Source organism: Lepisosteus oculatus, chromosome 13 (genome assembly GCF_040954835.1).
Source record: "Lepisosteus oculatus isolate fLepOcu1 chromosome 13, fLepOcu1.hap2, whole genome shotgun sequence".
NCBI classification, from domain to species: domain Eukaryota; kingdom Metazoa; phylum Chordata; class Actinopteri; order Semionotiformes; family Lepisosteidae; genus Lepisosteus; species Lepisosteus oculatus.
The window spans coordinates 9,796,489-9,809,497 of record NC_090708.1 but is presented as its reverse complement, the minus strand read 5'-3'; the positions used below and the strand labels follow the sequence as shown (position 1 = coordinate 9,809,497).

Below are 13,009 nucleotides of genomic sequence, written 5' to 3'. Positions count from 1 at the left end.
GTACAGAACTAAATAGTAGTTCTGTGTAATCTTAACATTGTAAAACAGTTATACACTTCTATAATCAACCTACATTGACTGCATATGAGAAGGAAAGAGATTTTTTATAATGTGTTATCTTTGCAAGCATACTAGGTCTGCAATTGGTTCCTTAATTATATAACCTTTTCATCTACCTTGTTACAGTCTTCTTATTCTGCAGTTAAAGGTGACATTTCAAGTTTTACATTTGTGAACAATATTTAGATGTCAGTGGGTTAATGAAAATAGCATTGTACTTTTAAGATAACAGTGATTTGGCAATAGAAACAGCTACATTTTTACAGATATGTGCAAAATAGGTTGTGATAATTTTTGACACTTTCAGGCTAAACTTACAAGCCTTAATCGTTCACAGTCTTTGGGTGTGGCCCGTAACAAGTTTTGTAAAGGATATTGTTCAGGTGGCACAATAAGCCTGAACTGCTGAAAACCCAAGGTTAGCTATTTGGCTCTCGTAAAACTCATGGTCAGCATTCTCTATTCAGTTATATCTCTGTCTTTCCCTGTAGGAAAATTCTAGGTCACAAAATCTGTTGTATAGAATTTCAACTAAATACTACCACAAGGCATTTTAATTTTTTTTAATGTTTTCAAGAATTTATTTTCTGACAGTGTTCTTTAAATGCTTTTTTTACTTGTTTTTAAATGCTAAGTTTTACTTGTCAAGTTATGAGATCTGAGGCATGAGATTTATAACTCTTCTCATTAGAACCTAGATCATAATATTAAAGTGGCAGGCAGTTGTAAGAAGTGGATGAAATCTTATATCCTTCTGACTGACTGATCTTGAGGAATGATTTTAATGATCTGTAGTGGAGTGATTTAAGATGCTCCCTGTGTCTCATTTACCTAATTAAAAAAGTATGGTAACTTTAGTAATTGAAATCATTAGAATTTAGAAGAGCCTGAAGACTCTAAGAAGAAATAGTGAAATTGTATATTAATTAATTGTACCTCTAATGTTGTTTAGCATCAAAATATTGTGCATCTGACTTCACAGAAAATTCCATTTAATTTTGAACAGCAGTAAATTAATCTGTAGACCTTTAGTTTATTCATTGACAGCTTCTAGCAGTTGGTCTTTTTAAAATACGCTTCAGTCTTCTGCAGTCTCTGGAAAGCATAAGGCCCACGAGTATCAGTTAATTCGAGGATTTTATGCTTGCACAAATACAAACAGTACTATGCAGCCTTTGGGAATAGTTCATCTAGGGCTGTGTTTTACTAATCAGAAATTAAATACCAAATTACATTAAACGTCTTTATGTTTAAAGAAACTAATTAATATAGTGTGAAACAAAAATCGACAATTTGCTAGAGACAGCGGTTTCAGTCCCAGTATATTTACATTAACAAAGTAAACCTAGTCATTTATCATCTTTCTGAATTGGCCTTGGATTTTCAACTAAAAAAGGAGGTGAAGTCTCCAGACCTTACTAACTAATGGAATAGGATAGCAACAACATTTATGTTACATAATGTTTAAGATGGGAAGTGATAAAAATGTAGGTTTATCGTTTAAGTGTGTATGCAATCAGCACCCCAATTACCTGGCAAGAATATTGTTTTATAAAAGTAAAATGCTAGATTTGGAAATAAGGCTGGCATTTTAGAAGATACTGTAGCATTGCATGCAGCTGCCAGAAAAGAGGCATGTTTATTTGATGATGAGAGCACATCTTCACATGTTCTGTTCACTCACTAAATTTTCATTCCAGCTCTTACACTCTGTCTTGGCTGGGCCAGAGAAAAACTAACGTCCAGTATAAATGAAGAAACATTTAGTTCACCATCTCTTTTCTTTTCATCATGGAATAAACCTTTACTTGTTCCCTCACATGAGTGGTGTGCTGGTATAGTAACTGGCACCCGAGCTTCTACTGTCTGCTTTAATTTCATTTGGGTTGGCAAACCATCACCGATGGCAGAGACACAATATGACAGGGTATCTTTGCTGTTCCCGAATTAAAAATACGATTCCTAACCAAAATGCGAAGATGTACTGAAGCAGCCAGTTTAACAGTAGACACTGCTTCTAAAAATTCAGTAATTGAAGTGAACAAAGCAAGTGAACAAAGGGAACAAGAAAATATTACGAATACTTACACAGCAAAACTGATGAGTCCAGGGCACAAGGTTGCAGAATTTGAGAGCTTCTCATGGCATAACAGTATCCACTTTGTGGGTCTGCTAAAATGAAGTGAACATCATTTAGAAAAATCCCCATTTGGCTTCCACATTTGCAGAACTGGGACATGGAGAAGACACAAGTATATGGATGTCTCTCTTCTGGAGGCTGCAACAAACCCTGTTTACAGGAGTGAGGACATTGCTGAGGGAAGGGGGAGAACAGCGTTTGTTTATCTCATTTGTTTAGTTCCGGATCTCATCAAATCTGGAGATTGTGATGGCCAGATGATTCCCTTTAAACCCCTCTACCAGAGAACTAAAGAAAGAGTAACTTATGTTACTGAAAGACAAAATATGGTTACATATCTCTGTAATTGGCTCATATGACCTGTACCTCTGTAAAGAAGTGAAATGCTCAGCCTCATTATGGCATCATATAAGACTGGGTATGAAAGCTAACTAGAAGTTGTGTCTTTCTTTTGTTGTTCCCTTGCTTCAAAGATCAATTTAAAACATTAAAATTAATGTAAAGCTGCAGCAACTTTTAAGGTAGAGCTACAATTTGTAAGGTGAATATCACCAAGGAAAAGTACTTACCATTATTTATATTTCCTTATTTCCTTATCTGCCTGAAAAATTAAGCACACCTGAAAAACATTTTTGTTTATAATGTTTATTTCTGGAGAAAATGATTTTACCTAAATAAAAATACTATTAGTTTTTGTAACTTTCTTTTGCTGAAAAAAAAAATTATTACATTCCAGGATTGTTAACACTAAATAAAAAAAATAGTTTTCTCTGTTTCTCATCTCTGCCAAGTTTGCAGAAATGTCCTCAATTTTGACTGATATTATGGTAGTGTTTCCTAATAGATTGTTATTGCCAAAGATGATGTTTGTCTGGACACACTTTTGTGAGATATTTACTTCTGGTAGTGTTCCATTTAAAGCAAATGTTTTTTCTATTTGATTTTTAATAACAGTTTTTAATTTTTCTGTACTAAGCCTAATAAAGGTTTACCATAGTACTGTATATTGTCATTTGGAATTTGGCAGTATACTGTGTGCATGAACGTGTTGTCATTCTTTCCTCTCTTTATTGTCATGACAAGTGTTATATGCATTGTATTTATGATCCTCAACAAATAATCCTAACCTAATTAATTTCTTAATATCTAAAATTCTTTAAAGAAATCTAGTTTTGTTACAGTTTCTGTGTGCTTTCTTTCTGCAGTGCTAACAAAGAACTCTATTTAAAATTAAATGTAATATAGAGTCTTTATGTACCCACTCAGTTTTGAGTCGCCTGTTGTTTCATGCTTGTTTTGCCATTACGGGCTGCATGCATTCTGGGCTGCATGGAGAGAATGAGGACCTGCACATACAGTACAGTATGGGTGACATATGCATCTGTCAAAGCCGTTCATCTCCTGATGCGCTGCAAGATCCACAGTGTCTTACAGGAGAGTTGATGCCAATTGGAGGAGGGACACATCTGCCACTGACTTCAATGCAAGCTGGCAAGTTCCTGTCAAGTTACAGGAGTTGCAGTGTTCAGAAAACCCAAAAGGTTGCATTTAAAATGAACTCTGTGGAACATTGTTATTAACATTAGCATAAACAGTTTTGATTCCTTGATGTCCTGTATTGTCCTGAATAGCCCTGGGTGGACTACTGTTCACTATAAGACTGCATTCTATAGCATGTCCTGGGGCTTAATGAAGAGTCATAGCCCCTTTAAAAGATCCCTGAATGGGTTGCTTTGGTATGATTTTGCACCAATTAAAAACTGACTATTCCATTGTACTATACATTGAATATTCCATAGAGTAGTACCTCTTACCTGTTGAGCAGGGACATAGCTTTAAGCTGAGTATTAAGCTGAGTATTGCAACACATAGTTGCATAAGGATAGTGTTGTAAAGATGTAATTGACACTTGTCAGTTACTGTTAGCCTACACTAGGCACAGTGTCATTGGGTATCCAGTTCAACCTTCAGTGTCATTGGATCCTGTCCTAGTTTGAAGTGTGGACATGGCATTTAACATTAACTATGGCTTACAGTGGCTTAATTACCCAAATCCACATGCTTTTGATCTTTTTATGAAAATTAAGGATTTCATGGCTGATGGTTAATTTAACAATTTCTTTAAGTCTCTTGACACCCTAAATTGGGGAAAGGCTAAGCTGGATGATGATTTGTATTATTGCCGAGCTTGACTGACATTTGACAGGGGATTATTGCGATATTGCTCAACCCCTTAAAGCATTTTTTTAAACCCCCGGAAGGTCAGTTGCTGCTGTCAAACAGACAGAGCCATGATATTGTGATTTGTCTTGTCTTTCTGAAGTAATAATCAGTTCGCTTTTTGACCCAGTATTTCTTTGCTAGAGCCTGTTGTCTTGAGCAGTGCTTTGCAGACTTTTTCATCTCACAGCAAAAACTTCCCAAAAGGTTTTGAAGCACACAAAATGATTTTAAAATAATCAGCACTAATATTGTGAAAAATACAGTAACATTTATTTAGAACATTTTAAAATGTGAGCATTCAAGTGAATATATATTTTTTAATACTTGGTCTGATGCTGGATAGAGCTACAAAAAGATCCTCATTTTGAAAATCCAACTTTTTAAAGAGTAATTCCACCACACACCTTCACTGTTTTGTTAAGCAATGATCTACCTGGTCTCAAGTTAGTAACTAACCATGAAATTCTTGGTTAATCTTTTCATGCTACGGGAGGGACTTGAACTTTGACTTCAAGCTGGTCAAATGGAGTGAAACAGTCCATAGTTCAGCCTGATAATACTATTTGAAGTTGCTTTTCCCTCATTCACTCTCACATTAATGGCTGTTGCTTTTATCTTCAAGTACTGAACATAAGAGCTTATGCTCCTGATTTTGACTCTTCAGTTCCTTTAACTGTACCTTGCAGTGCTACTTGCAGGTGTTTTAGATAGGTGTTTAACATTTCAAGATTATATACATTTCTCTCAGAATTGTGCAACATTTACATGTAAACTATTGTTGAAGAAAACCTTTTTTTTTACATGACATTCCACAACAGGTGTTACCCACTTCATTATTTCCTGAAGAGGATACCGCTGGGTTGGAACACTGGGTTGGTGCTTTAATAATGATGTGCAATTTTGTGATTTGCAGTTGAAGTTTCTCTATTTGGACAAGTTTGACATGTACTTTTTTGTTTTTTGTTTTTATTTCCCTGAAACTCTATCAATCCCAGAGAAAATTTGGAAATTTGTACTGGGACACTTCTAAATTACTTTTCTGTTTACTTCCCTGTCATGATCAGAGATTGAATTTGATCATCCGTCATATAGGGATTTATAATTATGTGTCCAAAGTTGCACTGATCTCTTGAAACCCACCTGGGAACGTATACTTTCTTATGAGTTTTGTGCTTTTTTCTTACACTGTTTTTGTTTTGCCCCTATGCAACACTGGATTTTATTGTGGTGAACATTTTTGGAATTTTCCCAGTTAAAATACAAGGACCCAAGAAAAACATCCCTAAAACCTCCCATTTAAAAATTGAAAAGTGTATCTTGCCAAGTAGCAGGATTTCGAGAGGTCCTACAAAACAGAGAACTATTTTCTAAAGACTAATTTATTGTAAATAATTATTATCTTTACCTCTTTACTGTGTCTACTGTCTGCCTTGTTTTGTACTAAAAGGACACGTGTGCTGTGGTTAGGAAAGGATTGTTCCTACCATAGTAAATATGTAAGTGTCTGTATCCTGTAAAATGGACAAGATACCCAACCTTACTGTACATATGCACTATGGAGGAAGCAATCCATTTTAACATCATAAGGGTATGTACTTAAAATATAAGATCATAAAAATATTTGCAAGTGTGAAGTGTGAAAATTAGGCTCATCCAATTCATTTGATTAGTTCATCCAAGGATCAAACCCAGCCTTTTTTTTTAAATAAGTGGGAGTATTGGCTTTAACATCATAGCTAGGTGGATCGTTCCCTGCTCCGTTTCTCAGTTTTAAAAGTAGTTCCCCTTGGTTTTCATTTGTGCTCTCTGGTTCTTGTTTCGCTGTTAATTTTGAAGAAGTTGTAAAGTTCACTTTGCCAGTGCCTTTGGGGGCTCTGAATAATTTTATTGGGTCCTATTGTAGTCTTCTCACATCAAAACCAAAATGATTCAGTTCTTTTTGCCTGTCAGAAAGGACATTCCTTTGAGCCCGGGAACAAACCTGCTTGCTTTTCTTTGTAGTGATTTTAAAGCAGCAGTGCCTTAACCAAAACTGTACACAATATTATAAGTGATTTCTTGCTATTGCATTGTACAATGTTATCAGCTCTTGATTTAAATTCTACACTTTTATGCATCTTGACATTGTTAGGCTGTTTTGTTGCTTCACTACAGAAGATTTATTTATTAATCTATTATTTATTTTAATCTTAATTCTCTTAATTAGAAGACTAATACCTGTCAAACAGTGGAAATTGTGGTTAATTTCTGGAAATATTCTCTAAAACCTGTCCCCCTGGGTATCCATGTTATGGCTGTGAGTGTGGTCAAGTCCTTTAAGTTTTGGGGAATTATGATCTCTAATATGGTTAGATGGGACATGGATATCACCAGTTCACAAAGCAAGCACTGCAGAGAATGTACTTTTAGCACCAACTGAAAATAACTTCCTGTCTTCATTTTAATACAGTTTTACAGTGCCGCTGTTGAGAGCATTCTGACTTATTTTGTAACTGATTTCTCCAAAGGCAAACTACAGTACGTTGTTCACTCTGCGGAAAGGGTCATTGGCTGTCAAAGATTGCTGATGACGCCTAACACCCAGGTTTCACCCTGGGTTTCCACCCTGTTTCATAAACTTCCCTCTGGAAGACAATACCTGTCTGTGAAAACCAGAGCCACTTGGTAATTGAACAGATTCATTCTTAGGACTGTCTTTTTGCTTAACCAGAATTCTTAGTTACTGTACTGTATATGTGCACTGTCTTAATGATGTCTATTGTCTTGTTGTGTATGGCACTGTACAGTATATGCAGAATGTTTTTACATAAGCAAGTACACCAGAGTAAATTCTTTGTACATGAAAAGTGCTTGGCAAATAAAATAATTATGATTCTACTGTTTGTGGAATCTACTACATTAATTATGCAACGCCTACCTTTGGTAAATTCGTGTTGGTTATCCCCTAGAATCCTATTGCCATCTATTTTAATTTTATAAATCATTTACTGTACTTGTAGTGTTTTTGTTGTTCTTAAATTCCCAGCTTTGTGATAGTGTTCTTCTTCGGATACAGGCATGCCCATGTCCATGTTGCCTTCTCCTGTTCACATTAAAGCTCCTGCTATGCAGCTGTTTTTTGTTTTGGGCTGCGCATTGACTAACTGTGTCATAACTCAAGTACAGATAAGATGAATAATGTGATCACTTAAATCCTGCTTAATTCAATAAATTAAAAAAAATGATGTGTATAATTAACCCACTAATCTCATGGACGTTACATCGGAGTGTAATAGAAATGAGCAACAATGTACTCTTAACCATCTGAATTGTAAGAATGTTTCTGTCTGATATCCATCTTTGCTTTGTTGGCAGCTCCTTTAAAGCGGGTCAATAATGAAGTTTTTAGATTTGAGTGTGTGTGTCGTTGGCTGCTGCCCATCCTCTTCATCATATTTTCTGAGACTTAACTTGGAAGCATGCCTCAGATGTGTTTTTTACATAATCAGGAGTGACTCTATTAATGAACTTAATAAGCTTGAACACTCAAATAGGGGTGGAAGTGACAATGGTTGTCTGTGAAAAAAAAAAGACGTCTTTTGATGGAGTTAAAACGTGGGCCACACAAGAATCAATGTGATGACATGATTATCATTTATCAAAGAACTGTATAAGACGCGTTGACATCTAATTAAATTTTAATCTCTCAAACACAGGTTTGTGGTGATTACTTTATTAAATAAATGTTGCACGCAATTTGTCAATTGGAGCTTAGCCATTATAACCAAAGAGGTGCAGATTTTCTGACTTGAAATGTTTTTGAAGTAAAGGGTTTTTAAAAAAAATTCATTTGAATTGTGTGATGGGGTTGCTAATTATAGGAAAGTTTAAAGCTTAATCATGAACATGTTTTATGTGATTCCTTAATTAAATGTGATTAATTTAAATTTGCTTGGGTACTGCAAACTTACATTTTTTTTAGCTGTAAGAAAAGAAACTGGTTTGCTAGTACATCCTTATAAATTGCTGTTAAACATTAGTGCTGTCAGTTCTCTTGTAAACAAAGTCAGAACATGCATTACCTAAATTCTGTAGTTGCCTTTCTTGAAACAAAGGAAGTATTACAAGTTTCCATTTATTTATATTTTTTTTTTCTGCTTCATTTCTTTGCATCTTTTAAGGATAAAAACACACTCCTTTTATGGAATAATTATGAAAGCACAGAATATCTCTAAATGTTTTTTTTCTTTTTATTATCGATTCACTTGATTTTTTCAATGTTCATCTTTATTGAAAATTTGTCATTATCAGTGCAAGGTGATGTGTTTCACTCTTTATAAGCTAATCCTTACTGCGAAGGAGAAGAGAGTGTTTCAATGTTGAAAAGAAGCAGTGTTCTACATTTTCTCTCCTTTTTTGATTTCTGTGTGGAATTGGACTCTTAACTTCTTTCATTAGACAAAAGGTGTTTTTAGCCAAAATCACAAATATTGAACCTGAACTGATTCCAAATGAATCACCTGCTTGTTGTTATACAGTGCACCCTGTACTGTGTTTCTTTGCTTATTAAGTGTTGTCTTGCTAAAACTTCAGAAAGCCACTTTTTTCTCAGACATGTTTTAAGTAATGAGGGCCTTTATATTGAGTAAATGTTAATAAATAATGGATTTTAAGTTTTAAATCCAGTGTTGGTACAATGGCTACAAATGGGGTATCCTGTGATCCTTATTTATTAAAATATCTGAAAATATTACCAGTAGTTACAACTTTTTTGTTATCCTCTCAGGTAACGTTAAACTTATTGATACTCTATAAGCGAGATTGTCTCTAGGACCATTTTCTTCTGCTGGCTGATTATTGTGCAATACCAGAAAAGGCATGGTGTAAAAAGCCTAATATGCAAGATGATGGTTTAGGTACAGTCCCTTCCTCCTTATTCAGCGCAATATTTGGGCAAGGGTAGCTCTAAAGCTGGTTCAATTTAGGAGGTTTAGAAATGCTGTACTGCAAGGCCATTGGACTACAGACTGCATTTCAGTGGCCTCTGACATTCTTTAACTCAGCAATGTGTGAGTCTAGCTTCTAAAATATAGTAATACATTTAAGTACCTCCTAAATTTAGCTTGACTGATTTGAGAGCCACGCCCACATCTGCTTCTCCTGAATCTAGGAATGAGTGGATTACCATCTTGCAACACACCTGCAAAAAACTGTTACTAGCCAATCTTGTTTTGTTGGATATTGCTGATATAAACAGGTATTGTGTTATCATGCATTGATATGAGAAGATTGTAATTATCGGTAGGCCACAGTATGATGTCCTTGTTTTGCCAAATGAATGTGAGTTATGCTAATCTGGATCCAATGCAACAACCAGTCATTTTTGGTTTTTATGATTTTGGTAGCTAACTAAGCCTGGGCCTGGCCAGACCTGGGGTGGGAGACCTCCAAAGAAAACTCAGTTGCTGCTGTAAGTGCTATTGGTGACCAGTAGGTGCCATTCTTCCCTTTGTATGAGAATTTTCAAACAAACACCCCAGTATGGTAATGAGGATCACAGTATATTAAGACATGCCATCGGTTCATTGAAAGCAACTGTGGAACTGATGTCCTCAATATCTGGTCATTAGCACTGTTCATAAGAGCAGTATCCTGGCCAAGTTCCATTCTGGGTTCGCGCAATATGGCCTCCGTAAATATTCCCTTTAGTTCTGTTTCTCTACCTGATTTGGTTATAATGTGGCGCTTGAGTGTAAATGAAACACATTAAGCACTTTGGGATCCTTCAGGATGAAAAGAGTCATATAAATGCAAGGAATTGTTATACGAGGACCACTGCCGTGGTAGAATTCTGGCCATCACAAAGGACAGTCACCACCCTGGGCATGAGCACATTTGGCCATGCCCCTCGGACCACACCTACGCCATCTGCCTCATTGTCATTTTATTTTTTGCACATCTGCAGGCATCATTTACATTTCTGCATTAATAATAATAATAATAATTACACTTATATAGCACTTTTCTGGACACTCCACTCAAAGCGCTTTACAGGTAATGGTGACTCCCCTCCACCACCACCAATGTGCAGCCGCCACCTGGATGATGTGAAAGCAGCTATAGTGCGCCAGAACGCTCACCACACATCAGCTATCAGTGGGGAGGAGAGCAGACTAATGTAGCCAATTCATTGAGGGGGATTATTAGGAGGCCATGATTGGTAAAGGCCAATGGGGAAATTTGGCCAGGACACCGGGGTTACACCCCTACATGCATTGTTTACATTGGAACTGTTTACTTGTTTACTTGTACATTATCTACTGTTTGTTTGTATATTGTCTTCATGCACTGTCTGCACTTTGTGTTTTAACAATCGAGAGACTTTCTGTAAGTAAGAATTCCATTGTTCCAGTGCATGTACTGGTTACATATGGCAATAAGTTCAAGTTCAAGTTTTAGCTCAGTTACTTGTTATCTGGATCCCACAAGGAGCTCATCAAAGGCACATTTTATACCTCTAAATGTCACTACAGCATGTGTTTTTTAGTCATTACATGACTTATACAGTACCTTGGATGAGAAACTGCACTTTGGTGAACCACAAAACATTTCATTGCCATATCAATTTTAGAGATTAAATTACCTGTTTAGACGTCTTGTTAGCAGATTTCATTTCCCAGACAAAAATAAATGTATTTTGCAGCCACAGGTAGTTTACAGTCATGGACTCCCTGCCAGTTCACCATTGACTTGTTTAGGTTGTTTATATGTTTAAACAGGGTTTTTATTAGTTAATTTACTCATTGCTTTAGTGGGATGGAAAGCACATGGTTAACATGGCCCTACTTGTTTGTAAAGTGTGAGGAAAGGATTACAAAGGGCTGTAGTTTGAGTTGTTTTGGTTTATTTAAGAAGCATTTGAATGCATACTGCTGCTGTTTGCTAGCAAAGACAGCATTAGCAAATAAAACAACACTAATGAGACCTCAGTAACGTTTTGAGGCAAATTACTTCTTATTGAAATCAGGATGGGGAAACGGCTTTGCATTTTAATGTAACATAAGTACAGATTCAATTTCTCGGTGGAGAGAGGGCTCTAAGGTACAGTCTGTACTCTCTACCCAAGTAACCGTGGTTACGCTGAGGGGGTTTGTACTTTAAAGTGCAATTTAATTTGACGTCGCAGAATTTCTCTTGGTCGTCACAGAAAATGGAAAGTTTTGACTGCCGTCCTTGTTGCTGTTTTTCTTTCGCCCGAATGTGGCAGTGACGGTGCATTTACTTATGATCTTTAATGCATTTAAGTCACTCTAATCATGTTTTGGTTGATTTAATTTTTTAACATCTTCTTGGTAGTGTTGCTGTTTGTTAAGCCACTGTTTTCAATTACTTGCTGCTGTCTAACTTAATAGGAGGACTGAGTGCAAATAACTTATCTAAGTTTTGCTTCTTTCATTGTAGAAGATGAGTGTCGGCATTGACTGCAAGCACCCATTTTTAAACAAATAAATACTGACTTAAGCAAGATAGAAGTCAGAAGTAATGAATTGATTTTGACCTGGTCGTGCCAAGAGTGTGATTATCCTGCAATGCTCAGGAACAAGAAGGGAAGCTAAACAAATCTTGTATAGTTAATCGTTTAAGTGCTGTAGGTAGCTGCGTCATCATGCATAGGATGCAAAGAAACAAGTAAAGGTTCATTCCATGCTGTAAAGACAAGAAAATAAAACCCCATGTTTCAGTGTCACACTTGAAGAAGGCTCCACAGCCGAAACATTGCATTTCTTTTCTTCTTTTGTCAGTATGGACCCCTTTACTTGTTCCTTTGTATAATTAATGCTACTATATCTTCACCTTTTCACCAAGTATAACATTTAATCAGTGCTTTGTCTCAGTAGTAAACTGTTCCTCAAAAAACATGTTTTAATTGACAGGCCTTAATATGTGGCTGTCATGCAAAGCATTCTCCAACAAAAATGTTGGAGTCTTGTGGTGCCTCAAAGGGTATGAGGCACTATAAACTGTGCAGGAGTAAGATATGGTGCTACAGTATGTCTACAGAATTATCATCACTTCTCTGCAGATACTGTATAGTGAGACTGGTGTTTGTGCATCTTGAAGTGCCTTGCAAAGAATTCAGACCCTTGCATAGTTTTATTGTTTTAAAGCTTGCAATCATGAAGTAGCAGTTAATATCCATTATATATGCAACCTAATCTACACATTTAAAGCAAAAAAAAAACAAAGAAGAAAACAGATTGTTAATATGAAAGAAAAATGGAAAAGGCATGATTCTCTAATTATTCAAAACCTTTGCAAGCTAAGTTAATTTAGGTGCAGAAAATTACCTTAACAAGCCAAACAATTTGTTCACATGATTTCATGTTTGTGACAGAGCAAATGACCTTGTCTTCTGTGGTCAAGATAACATGTAAACAGCCTTCAATTTAAAATAATTTCAATTTTCAGTGATAAAATCATGTAATTTTCAGTGTCCTGTACTGTAGTTCCAATATCTAGATCACACAGGCTAGTCTCACATAAACAGTTCAATAGTTGTTTAATTTGTTTTGTCTTTTGTATAGGCTGAATTTGCAGATTTAAAAC

At 35.9% G+C, this 13,009-nt stretch overlaps 1 protein-coding gene and 1 long non-coding RNA gene across 3 annotated transcripts in view; one reads left to right on the top strand and one right to left on the bottom strand.

Moving 5' to 3' along the window:
* lpp (LIM domain containing preferred translocation partner in lipoma) overlaps window positions 1–13,009 on the top strand; it is a 198,717-nt gene that overhangs the window by 134,929 nt on the left and 50,779 nt on the right. The window lies entirely within an intron of this gene.
* The window catches only part of LOC138242286 (uncharacterized), a 38,687-nt gene that overhangs the window by 2,368 nt on the left and 23,310 nt on the right, over window positions 1–13,009 (bottom strand). Inside the window, exon 2 of the long non-coding RNA XR_011191495.1 lies at window positions 2,149–2,232. This is a non-coding gene — a long non-coding RNA (uncharacterized lncRNA). The remainder of the gene's footprint in view (window positions 1–2,148; window positions 2,233–13,009) is intronic.